The sequence below is a fragment of the Lissotriton vulgaris genome, chromosome 4_1 (assembly GCF_964263255.1).
Source record: "Lissotriton vulgaris chromosome 4_1, aLisVul1.2, whole genome shotgun sequence".
In the NCBI taxonomy this organism is placed as follows: domain Eukaryota; kingdom Metazoa; phylum Chordata; class Amphibia; order Caudata; family Salamandridae; genus Lissotriton; species Lissotriton vulgaris.
In genome coordinates this window covers 1,107,088,491-1,107,105,203 of record NC_141691.1, presented here as the reverse complement: position 1 = coordinate 1,107,105,203, position 16,713 = coordinate 1,107,088,491, and the positions used below count along the sequence as shown (strand labels likewise).

At 45.0% G+C, this 16,713-nt stretch overlaps 1 protein-coding gene across 1 annotated transcript in view; it reads left to right on the top strand.

The window, feature by feature from the left end:
- GALNT4 (polypeptide N-acetylgalactosaminyltransferase 4) overlaps positions 1-16,713 on the top strand; it is a 983,977-nt gene that overhangs the window by 162,420 nt on the left and 804,844 nt on the right. Inside the window, exon 2 of the mRNA XM_086965331.1 lies at positions 961-1,043. The gene's annotated coding sequence lies outside the window, so the exon portion shown is untranslated. The remainder of the gene's footprint in view (positions 1-960; positions 1,044-16,713) is intronic.

Genomic DNA, 16,713 nt, shown 5'->3' with positions numbered 1-16,713 from the left:
GCCAATGTTTCTTGTACCCTCCCCGAGGCGAGGGCACACAGCAGGAGCAGCAGACAACGAGATCTGTGCCACGAGCAGGAGCTTTCAGAACCCCTTGGCCACGGAAACTAACCAGCCACACTCCAAATCCGTTGCTCCGTAGCAGAGGCCAGGGTCTGCCCGACTTCACAGCCCTCACTCCTATCGCCGCCTGTTGCAGTGTTGGGATGCTATCGGACACCGGTCTAAGGTATCCCCCCACGCCAGTCGACGCTGTGAATGTTTGGGTCACGGCTAGAGGACAGGTGGCTAATAGGGGATAGGGTGGCTGGGCTACGGAGCTCATCTAGGAAATGGCTATCTTCTTCGGCGATTCGGACACACCCCCTTGTACTGCTTCCTTTGAATGTTTGAATTTCCACTCTGGGGCGTTTTATTTTTCTTTATCCCTCAAGTGTAGTTGTGGACCCAGCACACCATGGGACCAAACATAGCTTTTTTGTACCAGAGCAAAACTGTGGCTTTTTCCTCCAAGGTACAACAGCCACTCTTCCTTTGCTACCATAGTGTGCTGGCTCCAACCCTTGATTAACTGAAGTGGAAAACAAGCTTAAATTCTGAAATACCACAGACTAGTAATGTTTATTATGCAGACTATAATATTTACATTTGTTTCAGGCTTACAAAATATCTCTACACAGGCTTGTGTCAGATTTCTGACTCATCCTATGATCACACTTTTTCGTTACAAAAGTAACCTTTTCTTTCTTCCTCTTGTTTGCATCCTTTAATTTCAGTGTGCAGTGGAATGCAGAAGAAGTAGATCTGATGTAGTGGTGGTACAACATTGCTGCACCCCTAAAATATATTGTTAGTACACCCTTGGCATGTGACGTCATTGCTGAGATTTAATGGCAGGATGGAAGGACTCACACCTCTGGTATGTGACTTTTAATCTGTGTTTTTATATCTTTTAAACAGCACTACAGACCAGAGCGGTGAAAAGTGCTTCGGAAGAAATAACGGAGACAGCCAGCAGTCTGGAGGACCTCTCGACAAATAAGGTAAGAAGGAAGAAAGTGGTCGAATAAGTGGGGGCAGAAAACAGATTTTTCAAGAAATGGCGAGAAACAGTAAGATCAGTAACTCCGGTATTTGTGGAAGACATTTTGGAATGAACTTCTAGTTACTTAGTTTGATACTAGAGTTCCAGATAGCCACATTACAGATTCATAGCAAAAGACAGTCATTGTATATTTGTTTTCTTATTAACTTTGGCACACTTCAAAAAAACCTGCACAAAACTTTTTAACAACAAGCAATTACAATGCAATGGTCTCACCTTTGCAAAAGTTAGAGCTATCGGCATTGTAAATGACAAACTTTTTATTTATGTGTTGGTTTTGAAAACAGATAAATAAATGGCATTGCCGTTTACAATGCCAATAGCTTAATCTCTCGCAAATGCGAGACCTATTGCATTTGCAATGCAATAGGTCGCGTATTTAATCGAGTTTAAGCTATTGACATTGCAAATAACAATGCATTTTATTTATGTTTCAAAAACCAAAACATTATTAAAAGTTCTTACACTGCTGTCTATCTCACCCGTATTTAATAGGGAAATGGTAGGAAAGCCAGAACCCGATAACAAAAGCAAATACAAAATAAACATTTTTTTTTTTTTAATGTAATATTTAATAACTCATTTGAACCATTAAAACGCGTAATTGAGTTCACGTGTTATTCAATCGTATATAGCGCACCGAAGTAAGTAAAAGACAGCAAATAAAGTACTTAATAGGTAAATAGCTGCAGTTTTCAATTTGGGGTGGATTTTATACCTTTTTATTCCAGGCACAGATCTACAAAATCCTCCGAAACTCGCTTTGGGTTGCTCAGTCCAGTCCCTTAAAACTGAGTGGTTGCAGGAAAGTCCAATACCACAACAGGCACAGGGGTCTTGTCGAGTGAACCGCGCTGCGCAGGCGCAGTGTACAGAGCCCACGAGGCTGAACCCCTCGTTCTGGCAGACGTTGGGTGCGGTGTTTTGGAGACCCCGCGTTGTACAGAGGTTTTTCTTATTTTTTACTTTATTTTATAATGCGCGTTGTTTCCCAATGCATGTTTCCTAGCGCCAGTGGCGGAACTGTTGAATGCTCAATTCGACTAGGTGGGGTTGGGGAGGGTGTCTGACTCACAGCAGCCTGCACCCTTTTACAGCAGAGGTCAGATTGGGCTTGGTGCATGGCTGGCTCTGTGCCTGGGGGCTGCTTGCCTGGACCACAAAGCGGCGCCAAAAAACACCACCCTTTTCCTGGACAAAAAGGCCGGCCTTCGCGGGGGTCAGTGAGCGAAGGCGCTGCTTTCCGAGCGTATTCAGTCGCCGAGGCCCCGGAGAGGCGGGCTCCAAGCTGGGCCCCCGCTTTCTTGACAGGATTTTCGCCAACAGCTGGAAGTGGCCACGGGGGCTTCTTAAGGAGACCCCCTCTTCCTCGGACAGCCGATCAAGGGAAAATAGCGCACGCTTTACGAACGTGTGTCCACCCTGCCCTTAATTGCTGTCCCTTTAAACAAAGGCGGCAACTGCGCAACCTCAGCCCGCTCTGCGCCCCTGCTTAAGAAAAGGCACAGCAACCTGCTACGGGGGTGTGCTGCGCCAGACTCCCCGAGTGGAAGGTGCCCCCTTTGTTCTCCCTGCCCCCCACCATTTCCTTCCCAACTTTAAGGCTTTTCCCTAAACCGAAGCAGCGCGCGAGCTAATGAGCTGGAAGGGCTCAGTTTCGGGCCTCCTTGGAGATTGCACCACTTGCCTTTCACAAAACCGCAAAGGGAACAATGTGCATTTTCCCGAGATTGCAAGAGCCTATTGTATTTTCATCTACAATGTGAGCTTTTTGTGGATGTTTTTATTACACGAGTCTTAAAACTCTAAAACTGCAGCTCTTTGGTGGCGAAAAGAATACAGGTCGGGGAAGGGGGCAACGTCGCAATGGGCATATATGACATTTTACACATGCATTTAAAAAACAGCTGCCGTGTTACTTGGAGCCCCACACAGCTTGTTTTGTGTACTTGGCGGGACTCATAGCTTTGTGTTGGAAAGTTCTTCTCTCTATACCGCGAGGAAGAACACGCTCATAGAAAATGAACGCGCGAACTCACACTTTAAAGGACAGCTTTGTGTTTCTGTTTGCACCCCCTGCTGCTTGGAAGAAACAGCGCAACGCCAGGATTGATATGGAAAGCACCGTGAAAATATGAATGGGTACAATTGTGAATAATGGTGTGTAGGTTGTGTTGGCTGGGGGAGGGCAGGGGAGGGGGCTGCATTAGCGTTGTGTGCACTGACAGTAAATGTGACCACTCTCTCTTGTTCCATCTGCAAATATAAATAAAGTTACAAAGCACGCGTGCCCACTTAGTCCTGATAATTAATGTAGAAATGACTACTTGAATAAGTCTGCAGCGCGTTTAAACTAAAAAAAATGCATTGCATTCTCTTATAGATTAAACAAATAGACATTGCACGCGCTGCATGTGTAGACATCAGCCTGGGACATCACACACCTGCAGCATAAACATTTTTCCACGTCACAGTAGAGACAACAGAAATTCTAATATAATCGCAACACCATATCTACAGCAGATGCATAAAATGGATACTTGATATAGTACTGACTTGTTAGTAACGTGGGGGCTCCTGCAGAAAGCCCCCCTCGCTTATCTTACAACCAGTCTCATTGGCGGGGCTAGTTTGAGTCCTAACACACTCTGGGGCAAGTGTTTGATGCTGTGATTGGCTAGGTATTGACACGTTTGCATTGTGCTGTCAAGAACGCTGAGGCAAGCTGAGGTTGTACTGCATGTGTGTAATTGCAGGGGTTGCGAAGGAGATATTTGGGGGCGGTGTTATCACGGGTTAGTCAATAAAGTCAAGCCCTAATAGTAGATGTTGCACAGCAGAGAAAGGGCACAATGGGCCCAGTATGTTGTTATTTCACCCCACTCACCAACGCCGATGTGTACGTCACGCTTTGTGGCCAAAAGGAGGACTCCGGGCCTGCAAAGATAAACAGTAGGGTCTCAGAGTGTTTTCGTTCCTTTCCCTGTGACACCCAGACACACGCGCTCGGAAAAATTCCATTTCTCCATGAACATTATCTTGATATTTCTGGGCATACAACTGCATGTGTATTTTTATCGCACAAAGCATTCATAATCTTTGTAAACCGTAAACAACAAAGCATGTTCTCTAATTACTCGACGTAAACAACACTCAACTACTAATGAAAGAGTGTAACCTTCTGACTCCTCTCCACCTAAATACAGTGACAGCCCAGCTGGCTCTGAGCCTGCACTGCAGTGGCAGTCAGGTTTCTACATGGTCTAAGTAATAACCAGTGCTTTAAATAGGCTGGTACTGAGTACCAGCACTTTTTTTTAATTTTGAGAGGGCTTGGTGGAGTAAATTAACTCCTGGTGAAATATCTGTTACGCCGGCGTAGTCACTCATTATGCTTGTGCAAACTTCCCAAAATAGAGGTATTAAGGCCACGTCCATTTCTCATAAAACCCCCTAAAAGATATGTTTAAAAAACATGAAAGCAAGAAACGGTGCTGACTGTCCCAAATAATACACGCTATACAGTGATAGAGGATCCCCACGAACACAAAATGAATTATTGCTGCGTCACACCCTCGACAGCAGACCCTCGCCTCGGAGCCCCTTAAAATAACGAGCTGCGTGTGATGAAGGGGTGGAGGGGTGTGTGCCTTTGTGAGACTGGCAGCTCCCAGCCATCCTCCTCATTAAAAGATTAAACTGTCCCGATGCAGGGGATGCCGTGCATTATGTATGCAGAGTGCAGAGCGGCTTTGCCAGCACCAACAGATTGCGAGCAGACTGTCCACCCACGAGTTCAAAACGTACAGTTGTAGCTCCAAAAAAACAAATCCGGTTAAATTTGCCATGTGACAAGATTAAAATGCCAGATGTCTGACTCGGGCTTCCTAATCGCGTGAGCCTGGTTTATTTGTCCTAGGAAAGACTCAGAGTCTAAATTCTAGAAATAGGAACCGAAAGCGGCTCAAATGAAAGCAAAAGATACTGTATTTTTATCTTCGCCTGAAAAACTCATCAGCGACGCTGGCTCTTGTGCGCGTTATTTTTATTATGTAGACAAAGATAGCCGAGAACCTTCCGTTTAAATACCAGCGTCTCTTCAGAAGGGCCGCCAGCAGACAGTCCTTTATAATTAAACAAGAAATACGAATCTCTGCTGCGCACATAACTAACAAGCACCTACGAGGACACGGACAGCAGGAGGGGAGGGGGGCGGGAAAGGAACGGACAGCGGGGTGGGCAGGAACACGGACAGCGGGAGGGGGGGCGGGAAAGGAACGGACAGCGGGAGGGGGGAGCGGGAAAGGAACGGACAGCTGGAGGGGGCAAGGAAGGCACTCACCTGGACTTCCTCGGGCGGCGATCGGCCGCGGAATGACGAACACAAACATGGACGCAAAATAAAAATAAACCCCGCCCACGGCCGCAATGACGACATCGCAGAAGTGGAGAGGGAAAAAATCTCGGGAACGCCCACGAATCTGACGGACAGATCTGGCTTCCAATGGCTAGCCTCCATTTATGGAGCTAGCCAATGGAAGCAGAGGTGGGACTAAGCCCCACACTGTAGGGACATAAGATTTCTCCTGGGCGGAGCTAGGAGCTCCGGCCCCAGGCGAAACCTAAAAAGTACATCCAGTTTGGGTTGTTGGTGGCACATTTCCTGCAGATCCATCAAGCTGAGGCAAAGAAACAGGGGGACACTCAAGATCAATTTCCCATAGGTTTTATTGCTTTGCAGTACAGAAAAAGTGACTGAATGTAATTATGGTAGAACTTTACTCAAGGAAGTGCCTTAGTTGGTTTTCTGTAAATCCATTCTGTATTTTACGAGAAACTGACGTTTGAAAAGGTGCTGAGGTTAGACATGTAGGGAGATATCTAAAACGTTAATTAGTGGATCCTCAGGAGGGCTGATTCACAAAGGTAAACTTGAACTTTTGTATAAATGTACAATTTTTTGGGATTCAGAAGCGACTATTTAATAGTACGTTTACGGCTGTGAAGATTCCGTAGTCGGGTGAAGCACTCCGCACATAAAAAGATAGGACCTTGTAAGTCTACAATTGTGAATCAGGCCCTATATACCTAACCTCAGCATGATATACTCATCAGATAATGATGTATGTATGTTCTCAGACCACTGCTACAGGTCTACTTGTTGGCTTGTACAAATGTAGCTAACTGTGACTCAAAGGTGTATGTGGTGAAGTTAAGGTATTTTAGAACGGACAGGCCTATTTTTGTGTTCAGAGTTCTCCGTCCCAACTGTGGCATCTCTGAAATCTTAAACTTACTTTAACCCACATACTATAACTACGCAGATGACACGCAAATACTTCTTAAACTGAAAAGCCTCAAAGGCATTGCAATCTCAAAAATCTTCAGTTGGTTCCAAGCCCGTTGATCAGTGGATGGCAAGGAGCTATCTCAAACTAAATGCGTCCAGGGCTGAAATACTCACATATGTCGATTGGAAGAATTGTGACCCACTCTGTGCTTGGCCTGTCAATTTGGGACCACCTCCTAATGTGTCAAAGGAAGTAAGAAACATTGGAATTATCATGGACTCCAAGCAATCAATGAATGACCAAGTGGTTAAGTTAGCAAGATCAAGTTTCATTACTATGAAAACTTTGCAACGCATCTTTTCCCACCTAAGATTTCAACAGTATGTCCAAGCTACTATCTTGTAGTGCCTACACTTGATTACGCCAATTACTTCTATCACTGAACATCTTTATCAACTATGGAAAAACTACAGTGAATTCAGAACTCTGCTGCCAGACCACTCCAACATGTAAAGCCACAAGCCCACAGCTCCCCTGCCTTGATACATCTTTCCCTGTTTTAGCAGTCAAACAATGGAATTCACTACCCCCAAACATAAGATCTGCAGATAAATATCTTATCTTCAATAGACTACTCAAGAGTTGACTCTTTCCAGCATGACCGCCATACTCAAAACACAAATGTACAGCACATGCCAGTGTGTATGTAAACATGTATATTTTGATTTTATGTTTGTATTTAGATATTTACATCTCTTTGTACAAATATTTGCACTACTTATGGTTTAAAATATATATTCTTATAGGTCTGCTTAACTAATATATATTTTACTGATCATTAGACTAATATATATATATGAGCAAGGCCACTGTGTTGGCCGAAACGCGTCATTTGTTGCTCTGTCTGTCGGTACACCAGGCTATACCGACGGACAGAGCGGGGCCTCATCCACTGAACAGTTGCCAGGTGAGGTGAGGAGTACTCCTACCAAAGCTGGCAATAAACCTGTACCTCCTGTGATTTTCATCTTTGAATTACAAGTATCGGTAGGGTGTATCGTACCAACTATTTAGTTGTTTCACTTTGTTTTTGTTTTTGCACAGTTTATATAACATTTGCAGTAGCTTAGTAATCAAATGGTCCTGACGAAAGCCTGGTCAATGATACCTTTATGGCTGAAACATGTAGACCTGTTTCTCTATTGCCACTGATGTTTTTCTTTCAAACTATCAGCACTTGGTTTTAGTCTTGACACTAAGATAGCGCCAATTAAAGTAATTTGTGTCTTAGTAGTCACTTTTATACTTTTTTGCACATTTTTTCACCCTTTTGCACTGCAAATCATTAGCACCACTGATTGTAATATAACTGTGGCCGTATAGATCACTGGTTATGAATTGAGTGTAGCTTTTCCTCCTTCAAATATGTGTGGGCTGCACCATTCATATAATTTACAACAAATTCCCAGATGATGATGCTCTGCCACTATGGTGGGCTGATGGGATTCATTCTGACTCAGTGAGTGTGTGTTTGATCTAAATGTCACGGTTTCCCTGCCACCTTTTGTCTCTTTGTTTGTTAGACCCATAGTTCCAATGCCCCTTTTGCCCATGTACGCCAGTTGCCCATGGACATGAGAGAGAATTTGTGAAGGAGTTGCACTCAATTGGAAATCCATGAGGTGGTCAGCTAAGTCTACAGTAAAGCGTAAGTGTACAGTATGGCGTAAGTTCTAGGATGCTTGTTTCCGGTCCAGGGAAGACATGTCTTGGCAGTTCGCACTAAACTGTTCCCATGAGACACAGGGTCCGACTGTTTTGCATATGGCCATGTCTGAACTGGGGTGGTGGAGTGAGCTAAAGAATGATGATGAATTAAACTCAGATCAGTTGACTGGGGGTGAGTGTTTGATTTGCTCAAACTTTCCATCCATCATCCCTTTTGGTATCGCTTTCTTTGCCCTAAGTTGGCAGGGTATGCCCAGATGTGGGTCCCTTGCTCACTTTGCTACTGGATTCAAGCTAGCCTAGCTGATGACGGCTGATTAGCCAGAAACTGGTCCCAGGATGCTTGTGTCCGATCCAGGGAAGACATAGCTTGGCAGTTCGGGCTGGACTGTTTCCATGAGGCACAGGGTCAGACTGATTTGCATATGGCTATGTCTGAACTGGGGTGGTGTAGTGAGCTAAAGAATGATGATGGAATAAACCCAGATCAGTTGACTGGGGGTGAGTGTTTAATTTGCTCAAACTCTCTGTCCAGCATCCCCTTTGGTATCGCTTAGCTAGGTAACTATAACTACAGAATTTCTATGGTTTTGTGCGTTTAAAATCTGAGCCTAACTGTAACGTTCATGAGACCTTTGTTTTTTTCAGCAAATACATATAGATATATCTTTTTATGAAAAAAAAGTATATATATAAACATTTTCATGTTATCAAACCCAAACCCTAAACCCCACCCACCCTAAAATCCCCTTGGCCACCAAAATCCCCTTACCCACCGTAAATACTAAAAAGCTCGTTCTCACCCCAATACCCTTACCCCCCTAAACCCTAAAAATACCATTGCCACCCAAATATCCTTACCCACCCTAAACCACAAGAATAGCAAAGCCACCCAATCACCCAATACCCTCACTCGCCCCTAAGCCCTAAAAACTTCCCTGGAAAAAAAAAAAAATATATATATATATATATATATATATATTTTTTTTTTTTTTTTTGGACACTGACGAAGCTAGAGTAGCGAAACGCGTCTGTCGGGGGTGAAGAAGGGGGGTTTGCAAATAAATATTCTTCAACCGGATTCCAGTGTGCTCGCCTTTTTCGACTTGGATAAGTGTAAAGTGTTGTGAAGATATATATATATATATATATAATGTCTTTATACATAGCTGCAAAATACTTAAATGTTCGTGGTAAACGCATACCCTTTGTAAATGTTTGCATGATAAAGACACATGCATTTTAAAGTCTGTATTGTTAAGGCATGCGTGGTTCCGACCACGTTGTAAAGGGCTCCCCCATGAACGTTTCTAGACTCTTCTCTCCTCTATCCCTCCTATGACTCATCCCAAACCTCTTTTTCCTACTATGATCTCCCAAATAACACTTTCTAGACTTCCCTTTTCTATCCCTCTTTTAGCCTTTTCAATCAAACTAAAAGACTCCTATGCATCGTTCAAATTAACAAGTTATATTGCCTTATACTAAGCCACTGCTGGTTCTGGAGCAGCGTGCTACTCCCCGTAAAGCCCTTCAACGCCATATCAAAGGTAGTGAACGCTATATACATACAATCACAATTAGCTTGTAGTTTGTCAATATCAGAAAATAGTAAACTTACTCAAAAGTATACGTTTACCTTTGTGAATCAGGTTGTGTGTGTGTGCACAATTAAGAAATAAACAAAAACAAGTATGTGCCTATTTATCACTGTGACATTGCAGTTGGATTCACAATCAGTTCTTCTGTTGGTGCCCTTGTGTCCGATGGGATGAGTTGGGAGTCATGGAGACCCTTTTCTGGGGCTTCGTGCTTGACCACTTTTCTAATGAATGTAGATACCTACTGACTCCTAACAATCCATTCCGCTTCGGGAGTCTCGTCTACACTTCCTTGCACAGTATTGAATAGCAGATTGTCCAAAAACGATGCATTATCTTTGCTAGTACCACCCCATACACACCCCTACGTGTCGGGCTCTGCCTCCAACCCTGCCATCTTACCACCTCTGTCCTTCACGTTTGGACTGCTGGAGTTTTTTTTGATAATGGGAGCACCAGGGCTACACATTTAATACTGACTTTCTATTTCCGGGAGTGGAGCATCAAGCCCAGCAATCATGTTTCCTCGTTGATCAGATTTCTCCCTTTCTGAATAATTCACAGATTATGGACACCACACTTTGTTCAGCAGCCATCTCCTCCAATTTTGAGCACAGTAATGCACGAATAATGCCATTGAATACCAGTGAGGTTTCAATAGATGCATAATAGTATGTGAGTTTTTACATGTTCATCCATGAACAATGCTACTTAGAGTAGAAAATTCTGCTCGTATCAGGATGAATTGTGATGTTTAAAATGTTTTATTGTTTTAACAACTATGAATTGTATTTTGTGTATCTTTTATGGTGATAATATTACCGAAATAAAGATTTATGAAATGAAATGAAATGTCAATATAAATTTGGATCTCTAGCTACATGAACAGGGAATATGTGAGGTGAATTCTGTGCCTCATTGCACTCCCCTCCACCAGATTTAATGATGCACATATTTCCTCAGCAGAGGAGCCCAGGTACCCTTTCAGCCTTGAACAATACTGTGCAGAGGAGAAACCACAACGTCAGCCTAATTAGTTGCCCAAGTCAGGACCTAATAATCAGAAGATGTTCTTGAGAGACAAGGGGAACCAAGTAACCATCTATGTTGGTGTTCTTAGACAGCTATTGGGATGAAGGACAGAGGGTTGACATTAAAAAGCTAAAAGAACTAGTGAGGAGAAGGTGTCCCAAGTGTCCCAAGATGAAGATAGATTACCTGCTTTGGAAAGCCAGGTCGAGCATCTCACATTGAAACTAGGAAAGGTAAATCAGATGTCATCACAACAAGGAAGCATTTGTCAGAACGCTGTGCGCAATGTAGGGTTCCCTAACTGGGCTGATTGATTTCCTGAAAAACATTGCTTCACATTTTACATTTGCTTTCTAGAAAGATCCTCAAAATGCAGAAGGCACATTGAACAAGTGCACCTGAAGGGGAATCCGTGTATGTATTTGCTTACTGTCAAACATTGAATGGACAGTGTCTAAATATAACAACACCAAGCACTGTTAAAGACAATAGGTCTGGCTTTGGATGCTAGCCTTTTAGCTTGGTCAAGTTTGGTTTTCTTCTGCCATGGTTTTTTAAAAGCTTTATTGCTTGAAAGCTGCTGGGCCCTCATTAATCGAGAAAAAAAGCATGCGTTAAAAGCAACATTTGTTTTTGGGTCTTGAAAAGTACACACTGCCATAGTACCTAGCACTGATGGGAACAGCTTTGTGTGTGTGTGTGGATGACCCGTTTGTGAAAGGGCAGAATGCCGTCACTCACAGTGGCTTTAGCCAATAGCTGAAGTAGGCTGACCCCGTGCCCCATACTCTGTGCTTTGCTAGAAAAAAAGGAAATGTAAATTACACAGTGACAAACCAACGAATGAGGAGGCTAGCAGAAAGCCCCTAAAGATAGTATATTATACATATAACTGTAATAGAAACAAAAAGTATTGCCTCATGCCAGACCTAAATATGTTATGTTAATTGGTATTTGTAAAGCGCGTGGCTTATCAATAGATTGCAAATATATTGCAAGTGTTAAAAATAACAGTTACTTGTATACCTAATCTGAAAGTGCTCTGTCAGAGATGGTTGCACATTCTGGGCCAATGCCACATAGTAAATAACCCAGCAAAAATAAGTTTGGAAAAAGTTAATGTTCATCACACATGATGCTTATCACGTTTTGCAGCATGAATCTTTCTGGATTCACTATGTTGTGCATTATTCCGCGGTCTAGAGGTTGGGTCCGGAATCGTATTTTTTCTTTTTCATAGGCCAGGTGGGCGTCAACCTCCCACCATTTGGTGTCCTTCCTGTGACGTCGGCACCCTTACCTCGGAAGCTCCCACCTTTGTGCGCCATCTTTAGATTCTTTTTTCCGCCATTGGGTCTGGATTGTCACCGAGAGGTTCCGGAGTTTTTGGAGAAAAGGAGATAATAAAGACAGAAAACCACCGAAGAAATTGGAGAATACATCTCGTAATCAAGAACACTGAGCCGGGACGACTAAGAAGGAGGAGAAAATAAAAAACTTCGACGTCCAACTGATAATGCACATACAGGGGGCCCCCTGAGCGCAGGAATGGACAAAACACCTTTAAAATGTTTCCGTAATTGCCACCACAAATACGCGCAGAAGGACCAGCACCTGGTTTGCAACCTCTGTCTGCCGATGATCGACCATGAGAGCAAGAATTGCAACGCCTGCTCAGCATTCATCCCGAAGACACTCAGGGTAAGAGAAAGACAGAGGAGAGCCAACTACAACATGCAAGGCCAAGGTCAACCTCCGTCGCTCCGGGACTTGGGCCTCTTCAGTGGGGAAGAGGACAACATCGCCGAGGTACCAGATGACTACACGGTCGTAGAGACCGATATGAAATCAACAAAGGAGATAAGAGAGACGTCGAACCCTAATCCCCGACAGACTCTCGAAAATCAGAGTCAGACTCTCGAAAATCAGAGTCAAAGTCCTCGAAAGGAGCACTGGAGCCGAAACATTTGGCAGACGCAGCTGCATCCATGGACAAATATCCCAGCGGATCCTTCAAAAAGGACTCACAGTCGGCGAAAACCCAAGACAAGCCTAGGTTGTCGAAGCACGTTCCAGAAAAGGCGCGCTTGATGCCGAAGGAAAAGGACCCGAAACCAACTTCGACTTCGACGCCATTGAAGAGACCGGCCGAAACACTCGACGCCGAACAAGCCGCCGAGATGGAAAGGAAAAAGAGAAGGCTTGAGGCCGAAATGGACAGTATCCTCTAAAGGAAAAAGGAATTTGACGAACGTATGAAAAGGTTCACCCTCCCGTCGAAGTCGACGACGATCTTCGAGGTTGAGGACGAAGAGGAGTTCGACACCTAAGAGCCGCCGAAAACTCCTGAGCCCCAGGAGCAGCAGGAGGAAGAGGGCCTATACTATTTGAGGGAGAAGGCGAGGAAGACCAACAAACAAGTTTCGGTCGGCATCCTCGATGGCGCAGGACCTTGATTGGCAGGACCTCGACGCCGAAAGCCCGGAAGAAGCCATAGAAACGTAGCCTTCGAGGCCCTCGCCACCAGATGACATTGGCATCTACAATTTGGTCATCAAAAATGCGGCAGCAGCATATGGGGGGAAACTGGAGGAGGAGAAAACAAAAGCCTGCTTCCTCTTGGAGACCCTGCTCCCCACTCAAACTAGGACTCAATTCCTCCCCATGCTCCCAAGTGTCCTGGACCACGGAAGGGAAGTTCAAGGAACCATCAAGCTGCAGATCTGTCACACCAAGGACAGAGAAGAAATATAAACGTTCCTCCAAGGACCCACCATACATCCCGGGATCCGTCACGGCGGACTCCATCATTGCAGCAAGCCAGAAAAAGGGCCAACATTCCAACAAACTCGGGCCCACCTCCAGACAAGGTAAGTAAGAGGATAGACCTCACTGGAAGAAAAATAGAGAGTAATGCAGCAATCCACTGGCGCATTGCCAACTCTAATGCCCTACTCAACCGGCATACATACCTGAACAATACCAACAGAGAGCAGCACACTTGGTAGAGGAAGGCAAGAACATGGCAAACTCATGCCTCAAATCAGCCCTGGATTCGGCAGATACATCCAGCAGGCTCATGATGATTGGGGTAACAGAAAGAAGGTGTGCCTAGATGAGGATCTCAGGTTTCAAGCCGCAAGTCCAGAATAATATGCTACACACCCTTCAAAGGAGAAACACTGTTCGGAGCGCCGGTAGATGAGAAACTGACGCAGTTGAAGAAGGAAAATGAAACTGCAAGGTCCATGGGGGCGTTGCAGTTCAAAGGTATGAGAAGGGGCACCCCGACACGGAGACCAAACGGAAGAGGGGGAAACCCCGCCATCTCCCGACCTCTGGTGGCCGGTAGAGCTCAAACCCCCCGCTCCCAGTTCCATCAGCAAGGAATCTGGGTTTTAAACTGGACACCTCCCTATCATGCAAGACCCAGATAAGCCATGTCTCCTCATCTTGCTTTTGGAAAATAAAGGCCCTACGGAGATTACTGCACTTCCTACCCATGGACTGCAGGAAAACTATAGTGCATGCGTTGATTACGTCACAACTTGATTACGCTAACAGTCTGTACCTGGGCCTGCCAGCTTACCTGTTTATGAAACTGCAGATGGTGCAGAACGCGGCAGCCAGGCTTATCAGAAATGTTCCCGTGAGGCATCACATTTCCCCTCATCTACGTAGCCTTCATGGGTTACCGGTCAAGAGAAGAACTGAATTCAGGGCACTGACACCAGCCTTCAGGGCACTTAATGAGATCGGCCCTCCATACCTAAGAAAGAGAGTGCGTAAATATCGTCAACCTAGAACCCTACAATCCAACCTTCTTGAACGCCTTGTCACCACTCGTTTCTTAAGATCTAGAATAGGAGGCCGCTCCTTCTCTGTTAGAACGGCGACCCTGTGGAACTCCTTGCCAGAACACTTAAGAAAGAACAAATCAGAACTCACTTTCCGAAGGGCTCTGAAAACCTGGCTCTTCAGTCTCCCTTAGACTCCAGCGACCCGGCAACCACTACCTACCCTTAACCCTTCCTGATCCCCTCAATGCCGGGACACCCCCGTTGGGGGTAGATGTGCGCTCTATAAACTTATTAATAATAACGTCACATCAGACATTCCAGCAGAACTACCAGAGCAATAATCAAGCACAGCAGGGTCAGCAACAGAAAACCTGGCAATACCAACCTAGGGGCCAGTCTTTCACGGGAGGGCGAATGGACGAGGACAAACAAGAAGAGGAGGCCAGCAACCCACCTCAAAGTGACTTCGCTCCACCGAACAAAATAACCAAAAAAGTTTTACACAAACTCAAATCAGGGATCAATGAACATGTAACACCAGTAGGAGGCAGACTAAAACACTTCTTCCAAGAGTGGAAGGAAAGAACAACAGACAAAGCATACTGAACATCATACACTTCGGATACTGTATAGAACTGGAAAAGAAACCTCCAAACAGGAAACCAAAAAGCAAGGCGCGCTCAGCAAAGTAACTCACGCTCCTCCTATAGGAAGCACAAGAACTCCTCCACAAGGAGGAGATAGAAGCAGTACCATTCAAAGAAAGAAACAAGGGAGTGTACTCAAACTACTTCCTCATACCAAAGGTGGACGTTAAGATCCATCCTGGACGTACGGTTCCTAAACCAATACATAAAGACTGAAAAATTCAAGATGACATCCCTACAGGAGGTTATTCCTCAGATAAGGGACGGAGACTTTATCTCCACCGTAGACCTCCGAGATGCCTACCTACACATTCCCATGAACAGACTACACAAACATCTACTAAGATTTGCCATCAACAAAGCGCACTACCAGTTCACAGCCCTCGCCTTCAGACTAAAGTCTGCACCAAGGGTCTTCACCAAATGCCTTGCAGCGGTAGCAGCGCACCTACAGAGGGAAGGGATTCATGTATACCCCTACCTCGACGACTAGCCTATAAAGGCAAGTTCATACAAACAGTGCCAACTACATGCACAGCGGGTCACACAAACGCTGACAGGACTGGGATTCTCAATATACTGAGGAAATCCTCGATCGAACCAGAACAGGTGAACAGCGAGCAAGATCATGGGGATGATGGCGTCATGCATACACCTAGTCCCCAATATACGACTCCACATGAGACCATTCCAGGAATGGCTCCAACAACAATGGTCACAAGCTACAGGAAGGGTGGAAGATCTAGTTGTTGTAACGCACGCAGTACAAGAGGAGATAGCGTGGTTGAACAAGGACAGCATAACAAGGGGGAAGCCTTTAACACCACCAAACCCAACAGTGACCATCACCACAGACGCATCCCAGAGGGGATGGGGGGCACACCTGAACCAGCTCAAGGTGAGGGGTCTGTGGACTCCAACGGATGCGATCAGGCACATCAACTACTTGGAACTAAAGACCAGGCCGTGTTCCTTGCCCTCAAAACCTTCCAGAAACAACTGTACAAGCAGACAGTGTTGAAACAAACCGACAACACAATAACAATGTTCTACATCAACAAACAGGGAGGAACACAATCAGTTGCACTATCCAACCTAGATAAGATAAATATGGCCAAGGATTGCAGACTTCCAGGTGAGAGGTGTGGCAGAACCAGGTCGACCATCACCAAAAGACGGCGTCAAATATTCTAAATATGCTTGGAAGGCGGCAACGTGAATATTTCATTCCAAAGGCGCGGACGCCCCTCTCCGCGGGCACAGGGGATGATGTTTTCATCTCCTCCGGGTGAGGATGGAATAATCGCTTTAAACGTGCAGCTGATGGATGATTTATAGCCGGTACAGTGTTTGATTCATATTGGAGGCACGTGGTGGATCACGATGCCAGACACTATTACATTCTGCAGCAGAAAAGCAAATTAGGTTGTCTAATCTACTCTCTTCGCGGATACACAAATGAGGTCCCCGGTACTGCGGCGGCTGCGCTAGCGCTAGAATGAAACAATT